Here is a 23,222-nt window from a genome sequence, read left to right as displayed (position 1 = left end):
ACCTCTTCAGAAAGGCCTGGGTAACCTCCATACTTACACATGAATGACCTTGCTTTCCCCTTCAGCACCCAAATTCTACTCATAAAAAATTATCCTATAAAATGTGAATCCCACAAATCTTTAACCTCTCTAGCCATGTTCCCCAATAAAGGCACTCTCTCTTTCCCTTTCAATGCCTCTCTCTACCCTCTTAAACTTCCCTGAATGGTCTTTGGGATCCCCTGTGCCCTCCAGGACTTGTGAGTAAGAAACCTGGTTTTGTTAGAGTTTTGTAATGGGTATTACTGAGGTGTGTTTTGAAATCACATTAAGAACCCAAGGGCTGGTGCAGTCACAGCAGAGGCTCTGGTCAGGGAAGCCTCTGTGGGATATCCACAAGCACAGGGATGCAGGGGAGTTCTGGGCATTTGTAACCTGAGCATTCCTGTCAGTAGCCTGAGACTTAAACAGAACAATGTTAGACTCCATGTTCACAGGAAGAGTAATAAGGGTAGATATGTGAAAAGCCTGACAGACTCAAGGTAAAACTACTCTTTTGTATTTCCATCTACAAATACATTGTGTGAAGGGCTTCATGGCCAAGTATGGTTTCTTCCACATGAAAAATATAACTTATGATTATGCTTTTGGGATATTCAGGTAAAGTTTACTTGGCATGGTATAGATCATTTGAAATTAAATTATTTTTAAAGAAATCTAACTTGCACCATCTAAGATACCCAAATTTCCAGGCATGTGTGACCAAGGTTGGGAAAAATGTTGGAATTTTATGAAGACAAATAAAGGAGAAACTGTATATCAGTCCATAATCTTAACAAAGTGAGTTATGTGAATGTATGGAGAATTTGGATTCAAACAAATGGAAATCCAGGAAATGAACAGAAGGAGCAGATTCTAATTCCACAGCCCAGTGGAAGAATGGCAGTTCCTGGCTACGAGTCTGTGATCCCTGTAACCATGGGCACTTCTTCAGCCCAGGATGATTGACACATAACACTAGAACCCCAACAAATCATGTCAGAGTCCTATATATGTCTCTCTTCCTCAGGCTGTAGATGAAGGGGTTTAGCATGAGTGTGACTACCATGTAAATCACAGAGGTTATTGCACCTGAGTGGGAGCTCTGGGTGGCAGCAGAGCCAAGGTACTCTCCGAGGATTGTAGAATGAAATAAGGAGACAATGGAGAGGTGAGATGTACATGTAGAAAATGCTTTATACTTGCCCTGAGTTGACAATATTCTACATATGGAGGAAACTATCTTAGAGTAAGATTAAACGACTTCAACCACGGGAGGACAACCCAGAATCACAATTCCAAAATACATCACCATGTCATTAAAAAAGGTCTCAGAACAAGCATGACCAACCACCTGATTGATTTCACAGAAAAAAATGGGGTATTTTCATGCCTATACAGAAGGATAGCTACAACAACATTAAGCTTTAACAAGGGATTCAGAACACTGATGATCTAGGACACCAGAACCAGCAGTCCACAGAGCTGGGGTTTCATAATGACCATGTATTTCAGGGGGTGACTGATGGCCAGAAAACGTTCCTAGGCCATCGCCTTCAGGAGTCAATTCTCCAGGAATCCAAACACATGGAAAAAAAAATCTGGCTGATACAGCTTGCATATGTTATGGTTTTGCCCTGAACCTGGATGTTCCACAGCATTTTAAGGATGGTGGTGGAGGTGAAACAGATGTCTACAAAGGACAGGTTGGCAAGGCAAAAGTACATGGGATTGTGGAGGTGGGATTCAGTGTTGACAGACAGGATGTTGAGCAGGTTTCCAAACATAGTGATCAGGTACAAGAAGAGGAAAAGCCCAAATATGAGGGGGTAAATGTCTGGTTCCTCTGATAATCCCAGAAGAACAAACGCTGACATTTGTCTATCATTACCTGGTTCCATCTGGTGGACATGACTACCAGGGAAGAAAAAATAATAATTTTCAACAAATTTATTTATTTATTTATTTATTTATTTTCCTTTATTTTTCTTTCATTATGTAGGTTTCTATTTAAATTCCAGTTAGTTAACATGAAGTATAGTATTACTTTCAGGTATCCAATATAGCGATTCAACACATTCACACAACACCTGGTACTCATCAGAAGTGCTCTCCTCAATCCCCACCAACTATTTCCCTATCCTCCACCACCATCTCTTCTCTGGTAACTAGCAGTGTGTTCTCTGTAGTTGAGTCTGTTTCTTTGTTTGCCTCTCTCCCTTTCTTTTTTCCCTTTGCTCATTTCTTTTGTTTCTAAAATTCCACATATGAGTTAAATCAGAGGGTATTAATTTTTTCTGAATGACTTATTACACTTTACATAATACTCTTTACCTCCATCTGTGTCAGATAAATGATAAGCATCATGTTTTATGTCTGACTCTTATTCCATTATACATATAAAATATACCACATACTCCTTATCCATTCATCAACTGATAGATGCTTGGGCCATTCTCATTGTTTGGCTATTGTGGATAATGCTGCTATAAACATTGGGAAAAATGTATCCCTTTGAGTTAGTATTTTTGTATTCTTTGAGTAATACCTAGCATTGCAACTGCAGGATCAAAGGGCAATTCTATTTAACATTTTGAGCAACTCCATACAGCTTTGTAGAATAGCTGCATCAGGTCGCATTCCCACAAGCAGGGCAAGAGTGTACCTCCTTTCCACATACTCATCAAGCATTGTTATTTCTTGTGTTGTTGACTTGTTGACTTTAGATATTCTTAGAGGAAAAACCTGGCAGTTTTGGCTGGTAGCAGATGGGCATTATTGACAAAATGACATGCTACAACTTATATTTTGCCATCAGTAAGATATATATATATATATATATATATATATATATCATATAATATATAATTATATATAATTATTATATATAATATGAATTTATAGTTATATAAAAACATATAATTATATTATATATTATATATATTTATTATATATATATTTTTTTCTTGAAATGTCTTTTTTTTATTTTTTGTCTAAAGTGAATTTATTTATTATTTTTTAAATTTGTTTTTATTTATTTTCAGCATAACAGTATTTATTGTTTTTGTACCACACTCAGTGCTCCAAGCAATCCATGCCCTCTATAATACCCACCACTAGGTTCCCCCAACTTCCCACACCCCCGCCACTTCCAACCCCTCAGATTGTTTTTCAGAGTCCATAGTCTCTCATGGTTCACCTTCCCTTCCAATTTTCCCCAACTCCCTTCTCCTAACTCCCCATGTACTCCATGCTTTTTGTTATGCTCCACAAATAAGTGAAACCATATGATAATTGACTCTCTCTGCTTGACTTATTTCACTCAGCATAATCTCCTCCAGTTCCATCCATGTTGCTACAAAAGTTGGGTATTTATCCTTTCTGATGGAGGCATATGACTCCATAGTGTATATGGACCACATCTTCTTGATCCATTCGTCCATTGAAGGGCATCTTGGTTCTTCCCACAGTTTGGCGACCGTGGCCATTGCTGCTATAAACATTGGGGTACAGATGGCCCTTCTTTTTACTCCATCTGTATCTTTCGGGTAATACCCAGTAGTGCAATTGCAGGGTCATAGGGAAACTCTATTTTTAATTTCTTGAGGACTCTCCACACTGTTTTTATTTATTTAGTTAGTTAGTTATTTGTACAGATCTGATCCCATTTAAGGGGGGTTACCTGACATCTAGGAATTCCCATCCATTCAGTCTTTGCCCTAAGATGGAATATATTACAATTTTAATGAGAAATGTTTTCCTGCATTTGAGGGATATATGTTGAGTACTGACATCTTCTAGACAAGGAACAAAGGGTGTTGAGAAAGAACAGTCCATACATCCTTTGAGTGAATACCTAGAGGTGCAATTGCTGAATCACAGATAGGGTAGTTTTTCTCTTAACTTTTTGAGGAAACTTTTTTCTAGAGTTGCTGCAATGGTTTGCATTTCCACAAGAATATAAGACAGTCTCCTTTTTCTGCATCCTCACAAACACCTGCTATATCATGTGTTGTTAATTTTAACCATTCTGACTGGTGTGAAGTGATATCTCATTGTAGTTTTGATTTGTTTTTTACTGATAATGAGTGATGTTGAGCATCTTCTCATATTTTGTTAGCCATCTGTATGTCTTTTTTTTTTTTTTTTGGAAATTGTCTACTCAGTCTTCTGTCCATTTCCTAATTGTATTATTTGTTTTTTGGGTGTTGCATTTGATAACTTCATTATAGATTTTGGATACTAACCCTTCATAGATATGTCATTTTTCATATTTATTTATTTATTTTTAATTAATTTATTTTTTATGGTGTATAAAATTTTATTTTATTTTATTTATTTTTTATTTTTTTATTTTCAGCGTAAAAATATTCATTGTTTTTGTACCACACCCAGTACTCCATGCAATCCATGCCCTCTCCAATACCCACCACCTGGTTCCCCCAACCTCCCACTTCCCATTTCTTTAAGACCCTCAGATTGGTTTTCAGAGTTCATAGTCTCTCATGGTTCACCTCCCCTTCCAATTTTCCTCAACTTCCTTCTCTTCTCTAACTCCTCTTGTCCTCCATGCTATTTGTTATGCTCCACAAATAAGTGAAACCATATGATAATTGACTCTCTCTGCTTGACTTATTTCACTCAGCATAATCTCTTCCAGTCCCGTCCATGTTGCTACAAAAGTTGGGTATTCATCCTTTCTGATGGAGGCATAATACTCCATAGTGTATAAGGACCACATCTTCCTTATCCATTCGTCCGTTGAAGGGCATCGTAGTACTTTCCACAGTTTGGCGACCGTGGCCATTGCTGCTATCAACATTGGGGTACAGATGGCCCTTCTTTTCACTCCATCTGTATCTTGGGGGTAAATACCCAGTAGTTCAATGGCAGGGTCATAGGGAAGCTCTATTTTTAATTTCTTGAGGAATCTCCACACTGTTTTCCAAAGAGGCTGCACCAACTTGCATTCCCACCAATAGTGTAAGAGGCTTCCCCTTTCTCCACATCTCCTCCAACACATGTTGTTTCCTGTCTTGCTAATTTTGGCCATTCTGGGTGGTGTAAGATGGTATCTCAATGTGGTTTTAATTTGCATCTCCCTGATGGGTAGTGATGATGAACATTTTTTTATGTGTCTGATAGTCATTTGTATGTCTTCACTGGAGAATTGTGTGTTCATATTTTCTGCCCTTTTTTATTTTTATATGATTGTCTGTTTTGTGTGTGTTGAGTTTTGGGAGTTCTTTATAGATCTTGGATATCAAACTTTTGTCTGTACTGTCATTTGCAAATATCTTCTCCCATTCCATAGGTTGCAGCAACGTGGCAGGATACAAAGTCAATGTACAGAAATCAGTGGATGTCTTATACATTAACAATGAAAATACCGAAAGGGAAATTAGTGAATCAATTCCATTTACTATAGCACCAAGAACCATATGATTCCTGGTAATAAACCTAACCAAAGAGGTAAAGGATCTGTACTCGAGGAACTACAGAACACTCATGAAAGAAATTAAAGAAGACACAAAAATATGGAAGACCTTTCCATGGTCTTGTATCAGAAGATTAAACATTGTTAAAATGTCTATACTACCTAGAGCAATCTATACTTTTAATGCCATTCCAATAAAAATTCCACTGGTATTTTTCAAATAGCTGGAGTAAATAATCCTAAAATTTGTATGGAATCGAAAGAGACCGCGAATCTCTAAGGAAATGTTGAAAAACAAAAATAAAACTTACCTGAAAACGTGAAATCACGTTACCTGATTTCAAGCTTTACTACAAAGCTGTGATCATCAAGACAGTATGGTACTGGCATAAAAACAGACACATATACCAGTAGAACAGAGTAGGGAGCCCATATAAGGACCCTCAACTCTATGGGCAAATAATCTTCGACAAAACCGGAAAAAATATACAGTGGAAAAAAGAAAGTCTCTTCAATAAATGGTGCTGGGAAAACTGGACAACTATATGCAGAAGAATGAAATTCGACCATTCTCTTACACCGTACACAAAGATAAACTCAAAATTGATATAAGACCTCAACGTGAGACAGAAATCCATCAGAATCTTAGAGGAGAACATAGGCAGTAACCTCTTTGATATCAGCAACAGCAAATTCTTTCAAGATATATCTCCAAAGGCAAAGGAATCAAAAACAAAGATGAGCTTTAGGGACTTCATCAAGATCAAAAGCTTTTGCACAGCAAAGGAATCATTAAACAAAATTATGTCATGTTCAAGTATCTTCCCTCTCTGTAGGTTGTGTTATGATGCATTTACCCAGAGGATGCAAATATGCTAATTTGAGGGGTGCCTGGGTGGCTCAGTGGGTTAAGCCGCTGCCTTCGGCTCAGGTCATGATCCCGGGGTCCTGGGATCGAGCCCCGCATCGGGCTCTCTGCTCAGCAGGGAGCCTGCTTCCTCCTCTCTCTCTGCCTGCCTCTCTGCCTGCTTGTGATCTCTCTCTGTCAAATAAATAAATAAAATCTTTAAAAAATATATATATACTAATTTGAAAAAGTACATGCACACTGATGGATACAGCAGCATTATCAATAATACCAAAACCATGGAGAGAGCTTAATGTTAACTTTCTGATGAGTGGATATTACTCAACAATTAAAAGAAATAAAATTTTCCCATTCATAATTACTTGGATGAAGCTACAGCATATTATGCTAAGCGAAATGAGTCAGTCACAAACCCATTTGATTTCACTCCTGTGTGGAATTTAGGAAAACAAAACAAGGATACATAGTGGTTTACAAAAGAGACACACTCTGGAAAACAGCATGGAATTTCCTCAGAAAGTTGAAAATATGGCTACCCTACAACAAATGAATCACACTACTGGGTATTTACCCTAAAGATACAAATGTAATGATCTGAAAGGGCACGTGCACTCAAATGTTTATAGCAGCAATGTCCACAATAGCCAAACTATGGAAAGAGCCTAGATGTTCATCAACAGATGAATGGACAAAAATTATGTGGTGTACATATACGATGGAATACTATGCGGCCATCAAAAGAAATGAAATCTTGCCATTTGAAATGACGTGGGTGGAACTAGAGGGTATTATGCTGAGCAAAATAAGTCAATCAGGGAAAGACAATTATCATGATCTCCCTGATATGAGGAATTTGAGAGCAGAATGGAGGTTTTGGGGGGTAGGATAGGAAAAAAGAAGCAAGATGGGATTGGGAAGGAGACAAATCATAAAAAGACTCTTAATTTCACAAAACAAACTGAGGTTTGCTGGGGGGGGCATGGAGATGGTGATTGGGTTATGGACATTGGGGAGGGTATTTGATATGGTGAATGCTGTGATGTGTGTAAGCCTGATGACTCAGAAACCTGTACTCCTGGGAAAAATAATACATTATATGTTAATAAAAATAATAATAAAAAAGAGAGAGGCAAATGAGAAACAGACTCTTAATATAGAGAATAAACTGAAGGTTGCTGGAGGGAGGTTGGAAATGGGATGGGTAAAAAAGATGATGGGGATAAAAGAGGGCACTTGTGGTTATGAACACCAGGTATTGTATGGAAGTGTTGAATCCACATTGAGATATCTCCTTAGACCAGTTAGAATGGCAAAAATTAATGAGGCAAGAAACAATAAATTTTGGAGGAGATGTGGAGAAAGGGGAACCCTCCTACATTGTTGATGGGAATGCAAATTGGTACAGCCACTTTGGAAAATAGTGTGGAGGTTCCTCAAAAACTAAAAACAGAGATACCCTATGACCCAAGAATTGCACTACTGGGTATTTACCCCCCAAGATACAGATGTAGTGAAAAGAAGGGCCATGTGCACCAGAGTGTTCATAGCAGCAACGGCCACAATTGCCAAACTGTGGAAAGAGCAGAGATGCCCTTCAATGGATGAATGGAAAAAGATGTGATCTCTATATAGAACTAAATGCTATTCAGCCATCAGAAAGAATGGATACCCAACTTTTGTATCAACATGAATGGCACTGGAGGAGATTATGCTGAGTGAAATAAGTCAAGCAGAGAAAGTCAATTATCATATGGTTTCACTTACTTGTGGGGCATAAGGAATAACATGGTGGACATTAGAAGATGGAAAGGAAAAGTGAATTGGGATAAATCAGAGTGAGAGATGAACCATGAGAGACTGTGGACTCTGAGAAACAAATTGAGGGTTTTGGAGGGGAGGGAGGTGTGGTGATGGTTGAGCCTGGTGGTAGGTATTAAGGAGGACATGCATTAGATGGAGTACTGGGTGTGGTGCATACACGATGAATCTTGGAACACTGAAAAAATAAAATTTAAAAAAAGGAAATTTCAGTCACTAAATTCTACATCTGAAACTAATATGGCACTGTATGTTAACTAACTGGAATTTAAATAAAAACTTGGAGAAAAAAAGAACACAATACAATTCAATGATGAAAATGAATACAATGATGAAAAAGAATGCAATACAATTCAATGATGAAGAAAGGATATATATAAAATATATGTATACCATATCAGATAGTGACAGGTGCTGTGAAAACAAAAGATTGCTATAAAAAATGAGTGTATGAGAGATTGTTAACTTTTAATTGGAGTTCAAGAAAACCTACAAAGGGGGTGATATTTTAGTAGAGGCTTCCAGAAAACATTAATAAAGAGAAAGGAGGAAATCTGGGTTAGGTCGGTGTCCTGAAGGGAAAACAGAGCAAAGGCCTGCAGAATGCACTTACTTCAGATATGCAGATCTCAAAATGAAGTCAGTGTGGTGAGGGAATGAGCAAGAGAGAGAGTGATGATGGGTGCTGCAAAAAATGTTGAGGAAAGAGCTGGCCTTCCTGCCACTGATGGGACTTCAGGACACAGGGAGTCCTTCCTTATTTCCCATTTTATTTTGTTACAAGGTATTCTGTGAATAGAGATGGATCCCTTCCTTATTTCTATCCATTTTTTTTTAACATTCTGTCATTTAAAGTTCACATATTGAAGTATATGAACTTCAGTACTATTGCCCTGAGGACTGCTATGCCTCACAACACACACACTCACACACACACACACACACACACACACACACAATCATTGGCACACAAGTGAACACAGTGCAATATGGCCTGCTGACACTATGTTACTATCATTCTTTTCTTGTCTTTAACCACAATAATGTTGAAAGAAGTGAAAGAAGGTAAGCTCTCAACATCGGTTACCTTTGTCCTGAAGACTGTGTAAATAATACTTAAAATCTAGTTAGTAAGCCTCTAAAGGACATGAAAACATGGGCTCCATTTCACTACAATCATCATGTGGCCTGTATTTATTTTTTAATATAAATTCAATTAGCCAACTTATAGTATATCAATAGTTTCAGATCTAGTGTTCAAAAAATTATCAGTTACATATAACACCCAGTGCTATCACATCACATACCCTTCATAATTCTCATCACTAATTGTGTCCTGTACTTAAGGAAATAAAAGAAAGCAGTTCCCAATACACAGAGAAGAAAGAAATGGACACAGGGAGAAAATAGAGCTAATAATTTCAGGTGGTCCTGTAAGGACCTATTTAGCCAGAGTGACTCCATCTTGGGTAAATAGCCATTTTGTTGTTTGTGCAGCAAACTTAAATTGACTCCCTCCCCCCAGAAAAACTTACTTAGAATGTAGTTACTTAAGTAGTTCTAAGTAGTTACTTAGAATGCAGTTACTTACTTACTTAAAATGTAGTCAGCTAGTTCCTGATAATAGAGCCCAGAATACAAGGACAAGTCAGACCAGATGGAGACATCTAATCAGCACAAAGTACTGTTTGTAACAGTGAGAAGGTCTTGCCCAAACCTAAATGACTCCATCTTGGGAAGGATGACGATCTTATTATTCACACTGAGTATGTTAAGTGACTAAGCCTTCCCAGAAAGTACTGTTTGTAAATGTCCTAGTATGGAGTAATCTTGAATAACACATCACCAGACCAGATGCAACTAACAAGAGACACACAAACCCGGTGGGTTGAGATATCAAGATATGGGTTGCAGTTTAGCCTGTAAGATTGAGAGGGGTCGCCCTCTTTGGAGGCAGCCCTGACCAGTCAGTCAGTCAATTCTTGAGCCTGTAAACTGGGGGTGGTCGCTCTATTCAGAAATGGCCCTGGCCATTCAGTCTGACTTCTAATGCTTGGCATAAAATAGAACTTTGCATAACTTTAACATTGTTTCAGTCTCGTCCCCCTGGCTGATCAATCTTATTTCTAATACTTATCATAAAATAAAGCTTTAAATAACTTTCACTTTGTCTCAGTCTCGTTTTGTTTAATAACGGACCTAACAGTCCCTGGGAGGCTGTGATGAGCAGAAAGCTTCCCTGGTTCTGGCAGCATTCCAGCCCCAGTTCACATCCCCTGATGCCCAGAATAATTAACAAAGCAGGAAAATAATAATGTATCTAAACAATAAAGCAGTGGTGTCTTTATGATGTCAAGACATTTTACTGATTGACTATCCCTCTAGAAAAAAAAATGCACAAAGGGAGTAAATCTCAATTTACAACAGAAAATTTACAATATATAACAATGGAAGGGGATTTTTAAAGATGAAAAAATAAGAGACTTTCGAGAATGATTTTAAAGGCAAAGACTTTGGAATCAGAAAACCAAGTTTTGAATATCAAATTTATCACATCCATTCCAAATACGAAATACCTTTAGTCAAATAGTTGGAAGAGCAATATCCATACTCCTACAGTGGCAGGCATAATTAATTAGTTTATGTAAAAATCTTAACAATACAGTTCCTTCCTGTGACTAAGTGAGTAATTATAGCCAGTGAAAAGATTTTTCTGAGTTTTTCTTCTACCTCACAAATCTTGCCATCATTTTCACACTTTCTGTTAAGGAAGTCTTACAAAATAAAGGTGTTTTCATGTTGATTACAATTTTTCTTATGAATACTCACTGTGAGAGAAGATGCTGAGAAATGTATGTCTCAAGAACTGCTGTTACAAGGGAATAGTTGTCTGCATGGGTCTGGGGTTTTCTACAAATACAGAACATGACCAAAACCACTACATCTTTTTTTTTTTTTTTAATTTAATTTAATTTTTTTCAGTGTTCCAAGATTCATTGTTTATGTACCACACTCAGTGCTCCATGCAATACGTGCCTTCCTTAATACCCACCATCAGGCTCACCCATCCCCTCAATCCCCTCCCCTCCAAAACCCTCAGTTTGTTTCTCAGAGTCCACAGTCTCTCATGGTTCCCTCCAATTTACACAATTCATTTTCCCTTTCCATCTCCTAATGTCCTCCATGTTATTCCTTATGCTCCACAAGTTAGTGAAACCATATGATAATTGGCTTTCTCTGCTTGACTTATTTTACTCAGCATAATCTCCTTCAGTCCCATCCATAAAACCAATACATCTTAAACAGTTCACTGCACGTGCTCCAAGTCAAAGAGTGTCTTCCTAATCTCATTAACTGCAAACTACTTGGATATGTTCTGATTTCAATAGAACAACTTAGGGCCCCGATTCCTCCCCCCAACTCTTTCAACTGGGTTCCCACAACATATCATTAACTTAGATTCCTGTATTTCTGTGTCCAATGGACACTACTCTTTTGAGCACATTATATAAGTTACTTACAATTGAGTCTATCTTGTCTCAGGTGACCTCAGGTAAAAGTTCTCAGATTCAATTCTCTTTGATCCTTTCCTGAAATACTTACTGAGCTCTCAGGCTCACCTGGTTGTGGTATGTAAGATGAAGATCTCCATGTGGAGGTCTGAATTTCTCTTGGGTGGTTGATGATGGAGAACAAAGTTCTGTTTCCAGACAGGACATAAGGAAGCAATGCAACATGGGCCCCCCTGACAGACTTAGGAATCCAAAAATAACAACCATATCCTGGCCAATCCAAGACTTCACTTGCTGAAATTCTGCAGCAGAGGAGATATTTACAGCTCTGTGTGTCTGCTGATTAGGCATTGTTTCCACTGCTACTCCCACCTCAGAGGACTCTGTTACCCATGGTCCACTGATGTGAACAAAAAGGAAACTACCTACTGAAACCCTGTTCCCAAGATAACAGACTAGAAGTCAAGCGAATCTAGTTTTGTATACATCATTCTCATGAACTTGCCTGCCTTTCAGAGTTCTAACCTGCTTGAACTTTACCTTAACCTTGAGTTGATATTTATTTCATTTAGTTGAAGGGTTGCATTGTGATTTGTAGCTTTGGGGAAATGTGAATAAATAAGCCATGCAATCCTCTTCATGTGTGGGTTTTCTTTTTATTGGGGGGGGGTGCATGTGTATTCAGGAAACAAAGTAGTTTGCAATTTCTTTTCTACGTCCTTTTCAAAGGGTTAATACATAAAGTAAAAATGGAAGAAAGATCTCAATTTGAGACAGGAATCCATCAAAATCCTAGAGGAGAACATGGGCAGTAACTTCTTAGACATCGGTCACAGCAAATTCTTTCAAAACATGTCTCCAAAGGCAAGGGAAACAAAAGTGAAAATATCCCCAGGGTCATAGGAAAGTTCTATTTTTAATTTCTTGAGGAATCTCCACACTGTTCTCCAAAGAGGCTGCACCAACTTGCATTCCCACCAACAGTGGAAGAGGGTTCCCCTTTCTACACATCCTCTCCAACACATGTTGTTTCCTGTTTTGTTAAATTTGGTGTAAGGTGATATCTCAATGTGGCTTTAATTTGAATCTCCCTGAGAGCTAAGGATGATGAACATTTTTTCATATGTCTGATAGCCATTTGTATGTCTTGATTGGAGAAGTGTCTGTTCATATCTTCTGCCCATTTTTTGATATGTTTGCCTGTTTCATGTGTGTTGAGTTTGAGGAGTTCATTATAGATCCTGGATATCAACCTTTGTCTGTACTGTCATTTGCAAATATCTTCTCCCATTCCGTGGGTTGCCTCTTTGTTTTTTGACTGTTTCCTTTACTGTGCAGAAGCATTTGATTTTGATGAAGTCCCAAAAGTTTATTTTTGCTTTTGTTTCCTTTGCCTTTCGAGACATATCTTGAAAGAAGTTGCTGTGGCTGATATCGAAGAGATTACTACCTATGTTCTCCTCTAGGATTCTGATGGATTCCTGTCTCACATTGAGGTCTTTTATCCATTTTGAGTTTAACTTTGTGTACAGTGTAAGAGAATGGTCGAGTTTCATTCTTCTACATATAGCTGCCCAGTTTTCCCAGCACCATTTATTGAAGAGACTGTCTTTTTTCCACTGTATATTTTTTCCAGTTTTGTCAAAGATTAATTGACATAGAGTTGAGGGTCCATATCTGAGCTCTCTACTCTGTTCCACTGGTCTATGTGTCTGTTTTTAGGCCAGTACCATGCTGTCTTGGTGATCACAGCTTTGTAATAAAGCTTGAAATCAGGTAACGTAATGCCCCCAGCTTTATTTTTGTTTTTCAACATTTCCTTAGTGATTCGGGGTCTCTTCTGATTCCATACAAATTTTTGGATTATTTGCTCCAGCTCTTTGAAGAATACCGGTGGAATTTTGATCGGAATGGCATTATAAGTATAGATTGCTCTAGGCAGTATAGACATTTTAACAATGTTTATTCTTCCAATCCAAGAGCATGGAATGGTTTTCCATCTTATTGTGTCTTCTTCAATTTCTTTCATGAGTGTTCTGTAGTTCCTCAAGTACAGATCCTTTACCTCTTTGGTTAGGTTTCTTTCCAGGTATCTTATGGTTCTTGGTGCTCTACTAAATGCAATTGATTCTCTAATTTCCCTTTCTGTATTTTCATTGTTAGTGTATAAGGAAGCCACTGATTTCTGCACATTGACTTAGTATCTGGCCACATTGCTGAATTGCTGTATGAGTTCTAGTAGTTTGGGGGTGGAGTCTTTTGGGTTTTCCATATAAAGAATCATGTCATCTGCAAAGAGAGAGAGTTTGACTTCTTCATTGCCAATTTGGATACCTTTTATTTCTCTTTGTTGTCTGATTGCTGTTGCTAGGACTTCTAATACTATGATGCACAAGAGTGGTGAGAGTGGGCAGCCTTGTATTGTTCCTGATCTCAACGGGAAGGCTGCAAGCTTTTTCCCATTGAGGATGACATTTTCTGTGGGTCTTTCATAGATAGATTTGATGAGGTTCAGAAATGTTCCCTCTATCCCTATACTTTGAAGCATTTTAATCACTAATGGATGCTGGATTTTGTGAAATGCTTTTTCTGCATCCATTGAGAGGACCATGTGGTTCTTCTATCTTCTCATATTAATTTGTTGTATCACATTGATTGATTTGTGAATATTGAACCATCCTTGTAGCCCAGGGATGAATCCCACCTGATCATGGTGGATAATCTTTTTAATATGCTGTAGAATCCTGTTGGATAGGATCTTGCTGCACTCCTGGGTATTTACCCCAAAGATACAGAAAAGAAGGGCCATCTGTACCTCAATGTTTATAGCAGCAATGGCCATGGTCGCCAAACTATGGAAAGAAACAAGATGCCCTAAACAAACGAATGGATAAGGAAATGTGGTCCATATACACTATGGAGTATTATGCTTCCATCAGAAAGGATGAATACCCAACTTTTTTAGCAACATTGACGGGACTGGAAGAGATTATGCTGAGTGAAATAAGTCAAGCAGAGAGAGTCAATTATCATATGGTTTCACTTATTTGTGGAGCATAACAAATAACATGGAGGACAAGGGCTGTTAGAGAGGAGAAGGGAGTTGGGGTAAATTGGAAGGGGAGGTGAATCATGAGAGACTATGGACTCTGAAAAACAATGTGAGGGGTTTGAAGTGGCAGGGGTGTGGGAATTTGTGGTACCAGGTGGTGGGTATTATCGAGGGCACGGATTGCATGGAGCACTGGGTATGGTGAAAAAATAATGAATACTGTTTTTCTGAAAATAAATAAATTGAAAAATAGAAGTGAAAATATCCCATGTTATCTTAAGTAATAAGAAAATTGAGGTGGAAGATGTGGTCCATATACACTATGGTGTATTATGCCTCCATCAGAAAGGATGAATATCCAAGTTTTGTAGCAACATGGACCAGACTGGAAGAGATTATGCTGAGTGAAATAAGTCAAGCAGAGAGAGTCAATTATCATATGGTTTCACTTATTTGTAGAGCATAACATAACAAATAAAATGGAGGACAAGGGGTGTTAGAGAGGAGAAGGGAGTTGGGGTAAATTGGAAGGGGAGGTGTATCATGAGAGACTATGGACTCTGAAAAACAATCTGAGGGGTTTTAAGTGGCAGGGGTGTGGGAAGTTGTGGTACCAGGTGGTGGGTATTATAGAGGGCACGGATTGCATGGAGCACTGGGTGTGGTGAAAAAAATAATGAATACTCTTTTTCTGAAAATAAATAAATTAATTAAAAAAAGAAATTAAAAAAATCAAAAACACAGAATAGGAAGAAATAGAAAACCTGAACAGACCACTTATAAGTAACAAAACTGAATTGGTAATCCAAAAGCCACTGAAAAGTACAAGTTCAGGAGCAGATGGATTCACAGGGAAGTCTACCAAACATTTTTTTTTAAGATTTTATTTATTTATTTGACAGCAAGAGAGAGTACAAGTAGGCAGAGAAGCAGTTGGAGAAAGAGGAGGAAGCAGGCAGAGGGAGAGGAGGAAGCAGGCTCCCTGCCGAGCAGAGAGCCTGAGGTGGGGCTCGATCCCAGGACCCTGGGATCGTGACCTGAACCCAATGCAGAGGCTTTAACCCACTGAGCCACCCAGGCGTCCCACTACCAAACATTTAAAGAAGAGTTCATATCTATTCTCCTCAAACTATTCCAAAGCACAGAAGAGGAAGGAAAGCTTACAAATACATTGTATGAGACTAACATTACCCTGACATCAAATCACATTAAGACACTACACACATACATAAACACACACACACACACACACACAGAAAACCTCTAGGCCAAGATCCCTGACGAAGGTAGATGCAAAAATCCTGGGAATAAAAATATATGTTTATAAAAAATAAAAAATCAAAATAAATAAATAAATAAATAAATACACACATTCTTTCAATTTTGGAAAAAAAAAATCCTCAACAAAATACTAGCAAACTTCATACAATAATATATTAACCACAATCAGGTAGGATTTATTGCAGGGATGTTTCAATATTTGCAAATAAATCAATGTCATACACCACATCAACACAACGAACGCTCAAAAGCATATGATTATCTCAAAGGTGCAGAAAAAGAATTTTAATAGATTTAACATTCATTCATAATAAAAACTCTCACCAAATTAGGGATAGATGGGACATACATTAACATAATAAAGGCCATGTATGAAAAACCCCACAGTGAGCATTATTCTCAATGGTAAAAAAACTGAGAGCTTTTCCCCTAATGTCAGTAAAGGCAAATACGTCCACTCTCACCACTTTCATTCAACATAGTACTGGAACTCCTAGCCACAGTAATCAGGTAAGAAAAAAGAATAAGTGTCATCCATATTGGGAAAGAAGGTAAACTGCCAATATTTGTAGGTGACATTATATTAAACATAGAAAATCCAAAAGAATCTAAAAAAAATACTATGAGAAGTAATAAACAAATTCAGTAAAGTACAAGTTGCAAAATCAATACCCAGAAATCAGTATCATTTCAAAACACAAACAATGAAGTAGCACAAAGGAAAAAAAATAAAACATCATTTACAATTGCACCAAACAGAATGAAGTGGTTAGGAATAAGTTTAACCAAAGATATGAAATATCTGTACTCCAAAAACTGTAAAATACTGATGAAAGAAATTGAAGATGATTTGAACAAATGGAGAGATATACCATGCTCATGGATTGGAGAGTAAATTTGTGAAAACATCCATATTAACCAAAGCGGCCTACAGAATTAATGCAATCTCTATCAAAACACCAATAGCAGTTACAAAAATTCAAATAAATAATATTAAAATTTGTATGGAACCACAGAAAACCCAGAATGGCCAAAGGAATCCTGAGAAAGAACAGAGCTGGAGGTATCAAAATATTGTGGCCAAAGCAAAGGAGACCTAAAACCAGGTGAGTAATTACATAAGTAAACCAAATATCTACTATGAAATATTACATTGTCACCAAAATTGGGCTCCCTGTAGGATTCTGAGAATTCCAGTGGAGAGAAAGGAATCAGCTTGTATTGTTAGCAGGAAATTTGGCTACATAGAAAAAACTAAGAAGAAAAAGTGTCCATATTCAATTAGGGGTTAATTTTTCTCCATCATCAAAGAAAGGGGATGATGTCTCTATGGTAACATGAGAGAGGAGGTTCATTCCATCTCTGTTTCCAAATTCATAGTATGTGGTTTTCCAAGATAATGCCAGCTGTGGGGAGTCCCATTGTCATGTGTGAATTCTAGGCAAAGAGGAGATAGGAAAGGGAAGGAATTCTAAATAACATTCCAGTATTCACACTCAATAATTTCTCATTATCTCTACCAACTGTCTATGATTGTAAGAGAAGGTGGGAAATATAGTATCTTAGCAGGGCATGTGACTATCTCCAAATATAATCAGGGTCCAGTAACAGGGAAGAGAAGAATGAATCTGTGTTATGGAGGCAATCTTTGGCTCAATGATCAGATACAAGATTCACATATCCATAACGTGAAAACAAAAACATGCTTGTTAGAAGAGTGACCCTTCTTGATACTAAGACGAAAAAACAGTGATCTCAGCAAGTCTCAGGAAACTTACATGGTATGATAGAAGGAGCAATATGTTCCGCCAATTCCTTTCAAGGAAACCAAAACACATGGTAGAGTACTTGAAATGTTTCTTGGTGTAGGCTAGAGGCATCACACATGGGGTAATATACACACCATGGAGGAGATGAAGCAAGAACCCTATAGTCATGGCTCAGGTTTTATTAAAGTGAGCTGAAAAAAAAAATCAGAAGTAAAGTAAACCATGACCAAAGTTAAATGTACCTATCCCATCTGAGCTACAAGTGTATTCAGATTCCTGAGTAGTGAGGTCTAATAGAGCCATCTTGGTCAATATGAACATTAATTTTGGTGGCTCCAAATAACAAGTCACCATCTGAACCTACTTTGATATTCAAATTAATACTTCCTAGAGCTGTCATAATTCTTATGTACTGATTTTCACAAGACTGATCTCTGCGCCCTGCAGTTTGTGACCTGAAAACATTATTATCAAATCCTGGATGGGGGTCATTTTTCTTTGTCTCTCATCCTTGGAACACTTTCTGTTTTTTGGTTCCTCCCTCAATGGATCAACATGAGAGACATGAGAATGTTCTGGGATTGTCTTAGGTGAGTTTGGGTGCTTTCAGGGGGCATCACTAAAACTCTGAATGAAGGTACCAGAATTTCAATGGGCATTGAATCAATGAGTATCTCATTGCCTTTGAGTGTGGAGACACCCTGACTCAGGGATTCCAGGATTGTACATATTTCAGAGTGGAGGCCAAAGTTGAAAAATGAAGTGCTCCCTCTTGTGGGTTCACACATGTAGTAAGGAAATTTAATGAGGAGCCAAAATTTTACTTCCTTGTTGAAAACCATCAACTATTTTTTTTTTTTTAATTTTCCTGATAGTATTGGTAATGTTGACAGGGACAGTTATCCACAGTATTTTCAATGCTTTTGTGAGTTGCAGTTCCCTACTCAATCGTTTCTTCCATCATTTATTATCTATATTGTAGGCACTTATTTTTTTCATTTTTCAATGATTCATTTATTTATTTGAGTGATAAGTGTGGGGAGAGACAGAGGGAGAGGAAGTGAGAGTCTTAAGCAGACTCTGCACTAAGGGCCAATCCTGATGCAGGGCTCTATCTCCCAACCCTGAAATCATGACCTGAGCCAAAACTGAGTGGAACACTTAACTACCCAGACACCCAGAGAGCAATTTTTGAAGTGCATGTGCAAAAATGTATGTGTACTAAGTTCTGAATCCTTACCTTAAAACCCCAAACTTCCCAAATATAAAATCAGCCTCAAATTTGGTGCTTATCTTACTTTTAAAACTAATACTTAAAGAAGTTCTACTCAAAGATAATAGAAGAAGGAAGAATGGCAGAATTTCTTTTTTATTATTTTTTATTAATTTTTTTTAATAAACATATTATGTATTTTTATCCCCAGGGGTACCAGTCTTTGAGTCACCAGGTTTACACACTTCACAGCACTCACCATAGCACATACCCTCCCCAATGTCCATAACCCCACCACCCTCTCCTGACCCCAGTTTTTTTTGTGGGATTAAGAGTCTCTTATTACCCTGGGGATAAAAATACATGTTTATAAAAAAATAAAAAATTAAAAAAAATAGAGTCTCTTATTATTTGTCTCCCTCCGGATCCCATCTTATTTCATTTATTCTCTTCCTCTCCCCAAACTCCCCATGTTTCATCTCCACTTCCTCATATCAGGGAGATCACATGATAGTTGTCATTCTCCGATTGACTTATTTCACTAAACATAATACCCTCTAGTTCCATCCATATCATAGAATGGCAGACTTTCTAATGACATAGAACAGAATATCAAAAGGACCTTGTGAAATAGTATAATCTGGTCACATAAGCAATCAAATCATTGTAAGTGTTATAGATATTTGCATTGAAAAACTAAATATAAGATTCCTAAACATTGTTTTGGACAGTTAAGACCAATGGGTGAAAATTATAGAATCCAACAGATGGCATAAAAAATGCCCTTGTTATTTACTTCCTTTATTTGCCTACGTATGAAGTAAGGAAGCTTGAGGGATGGTGTAGTAAAAAATAAAAATTTGGAGATAAAAGTTGAAGGACAGAAAGCCATAGATATTCTAGACAAGCTCTCCTCAGTCATGAATGAGCAGGAGAAACCCCTGTGGTCTTAACATAATGTAGATTCTGATTCAGCAAGTCTGAATGTAGTCTGAGACTCTGCATTCAAAGAAGCTCTGGGAAGTATTTCTCCTGCTGATCCATGGACTACACTCTGAGTAGCCAGACTATAAGGGGCACAACTGCTTTGGAAGTAGGACTACATTTTCAGATAGCAGTGACAGCAGAGGGAAATATGGAAACATTTCAAATTCTCCAACCATGGCAATTATAACAGCGTAGTACTTTACTAATCCATTCACCAGAAATGAAAGACAATCACATTTCTGTGCTGCCAATGAGATGGCCAAGATATGCTGATTTTTTTCTTTCTTGCTAGTTATTTCATCTGCACAAAATCAAGAAATCAAACATATGACTCAGAATTTCTTCTCCTGTGATGCTGAGCAAAGTCAGAGGTTCAGTTCAAGCTCTTAGTGCTGTTCCTGTCCATATATTTGGTCACCTTCACTAGGAGCCTGCTCATCATCCTGGCCATATGTTCAGACTCCCACCTCCAGACACCCATTAACTTCATCTTGTCCTGTTGACACCTTTTTTGCCTCTGCCACCATCCCCAAGATGCTGCTGAACATCCAGACTCAGATTAAAACCGTAACATATGAAGGATGCTTTACCCAGGTTTTTTTTTTTTTCATTGTATTTGGATGCCTGGACAATTTACTCCTGACTGTGAGGGCCTATGATCTCTTGGAAGTCATCTGTCACCTCCTGCACTACTCAGTTGTCATGAACCCCCAGTTCTGTGGGCTGCTGGCCTTGAGGTCCTGGTGCTCAGTGTCATGGGCTCTCTGCTCAAGACATTGACAATTTGAGGCTGTCCTTCTCCACAAACATTGAAATGCCACAATTTTTTGTGATATTGCTGACATCCTGAAGCTTCCCTGTATGTTCTGACACCTTTATCAATAAAATTATGTTGTATTCTACAACTGCTCTTCCAGCTGTGGTTCCTAGCCACAGAATATTTTTATCTTACTATCAAATTCTTTCCACCATACTCAGCATTCCTAAGCTGCAGGAAATTACAATGTGTGTGCTTCCACATATGTGTCTCACCTCTAGGTGGTCTCCTTGTTCTGTGTCACCGGCCTTGGGGTTGAGTGCAGTTCTGCAACAACTTCAATATCTGGGATGAGTCTGGTGCTCTGGGTGATGTACACCATTATCACCCCCTTGCCTAACCCCTTCATCTACATCTTGAGGAACAGGGACATGAAAGAGGTCCAGAGTAAGCATCTCAACAAAGTGGTGCCTCTCAGTGTCAGAATCACTATAGGACTTTCCTGAGTAGCTGGACACACAATATGGAGGCCCTGAGATCCTGGCTTCCTTTATCCAATATTTTTATTTTTCTCCAGGTGTATACATTTTAAACAAGTTCTCTCTTTGGGTCAATCTGACATTCTCTATTTTCCTTCAGGATATATGTTGGGATCCCCTTTCTGCTTTATAGCCAGTCTTTTTATTTGGTGCGAATACAACCTTGCATTTTCTCCAGCAATCGGACAACAAAGAGAAATAAAAGGTATCCAGATTGGCAATGAAGAAGTGAAATTTTCTTTCTTCGCAGATGACATGATTCTTTATATGGAAAACCCAAAAGACTCCACCCCCAAACTACTAGAACTCATACAGCAATTCAGCAATGTGGCAGTATACAAAGTCAATGTACAGAAATCAGTGGCTGTCTTAAACACTAACAATGAAAGTACAGAAAGGGAAATTAGAGAATAGATTCCATTTACTATAACACCAAGAACCATAAGATACATGGGAATAAACATAACCAAAGAGGTAAAGTATCTGTATTAGAGGAACTACAGAACACTCATGAAAGAAATTAAAGAAGACATAAATAGATGGAATCCATTCTATGCTCTTGGATTGGAAGAATAAACATTGTTAAAATGTCTATGCTGCCTAGAGCAATCTATACCATTTAATGCCATTCCAATCAAAATTCCACCAGTATTCTTCAAAGAGCTGGAGCAAATAATCCAAAAATTTGTATGGAATCAGAAGAGACCCCGAATTGCTAAGGAAATGTTGAAAAACAAAAATAAAACTGGGAGCATCACGTTACCTGATTTCAAGCTTTACTACAAAGCTGTGATCACCAGGACAGCATGGTGCTGGCATAAAAACAGACACATAGACCAGTGGGACAGAGTAGAGTGCCCATATAAGGACCCTCAACTCTATGGGCAAATAATCTTTGACAAAGCAGGAAAAAATATACAGTGGAAAAAAGACAGTCTCTTCAATAAATGGTGCTGGGAAAACTGGGAAGCTATATGTAGAAGAATGAAACTTGACCATTCTCTTACATCATACACAAAGATAAACTCAAAATGGATAAAAGACCTCAATGTGAGACAGGAATCCATCAGAATCCTAGAGGAGAGCATAGGCAATAACCTCTTCGATATCAGCCACAACAATTTCTTTCAAGATATGTCTCGAAAGGCAAAGGAAACAAAAGCAAAAATAAACTTTTGGGACTCCATCAAAATCAAAAGCTTCTGCACAGCAAAGGAAACAGTCAACACAACAAAGAGGCAACCCACCGAATGGGAGAAGATATTTGCAAATGACAGTACAGACAAAAGGTTGATATCCAGGATCTATAATAAACTCCTGAAACTCAACTCACACAAAACAGACAAGCATATCAAAAAATGGGCAGAAGATATGGACAGACACTTCTCCAATGAAGACATACAAATGGCTATCAGACACATGAAAAAATGTTCATCATCACTAGCTACCAAGGAGATGCAAATTAAAACCACATTGAGATATCACCTTACACCAGTTAGAATGGCCAAAATTAACATGACAGGAAACAACATGTGTTGGAGGGGATGTGGAGAAAGGGGAACCCTCTTCCACAGTTGGTGGGAATTCACGTTTGTGCAGCTTCTTTGGAGAACAGTGTGGAGATTCCTCAAGAAATTAAAAATAGAACTTCCCTATTACCCTGCCATTGCACTCCTGAGTATTTACCCCAAAGATACATATGTAGTGAAAAGAAGGTCCATCTGTACCCCAATGTTAATTGCAGCAATGGCCACGGTCGCCAAACTGTTGAAAGAACCAAGATGCCCTTCAATGGACGGATGGATAAGGAAGATGTGGTCCATATACACTATGGAGTATTATGCCTCCATCAGAAAAGATGAATACTCAACTTATGTAGCAACATGGACGGGATGGGAAGAGATTATGCTGAGTGAAATAAGTCAAGCAGAGAGAGCCAATTATCATATGGTTTCACTTATTTGTGGAGCA

At 38.0% G+C, this 23,222-nt stretch overlaps 1 pseudogene; it reads right to left on the bottom strand.

Moving 5' to 3' along the window:
* Positions 1-1,012: 1,012 nt before the first annotated feature.
* On the bottom strand, positions 1,013-1,895 carry LOC101675526 (annotated as a pseudogene).
* Between the last annotated feature and the right edge of the window lie 21,327 nt (positions 1,896-23,222).

The sequence above is a fragment of the Mustela putorius genome, unplaced genomic scaffold (genome assembly GCF_011764305.1).
Source record: "Mustela putorius furo isolate JIRA1106 unplaced genomic scaffold, ASM1176430v1.1 tig00000095_pilon_pilon_pilon, whole genome shotgun sequence".
Classification (NCBI taxonomy): Eukaryota; Metazoa; Chordata; class Mammalia; order Carnivora; family Mustelidae; genus Mustela; species Mustela putorius.
This window is presented reverse-complemented; position numbering and strand designations above follow the sequence as displayed.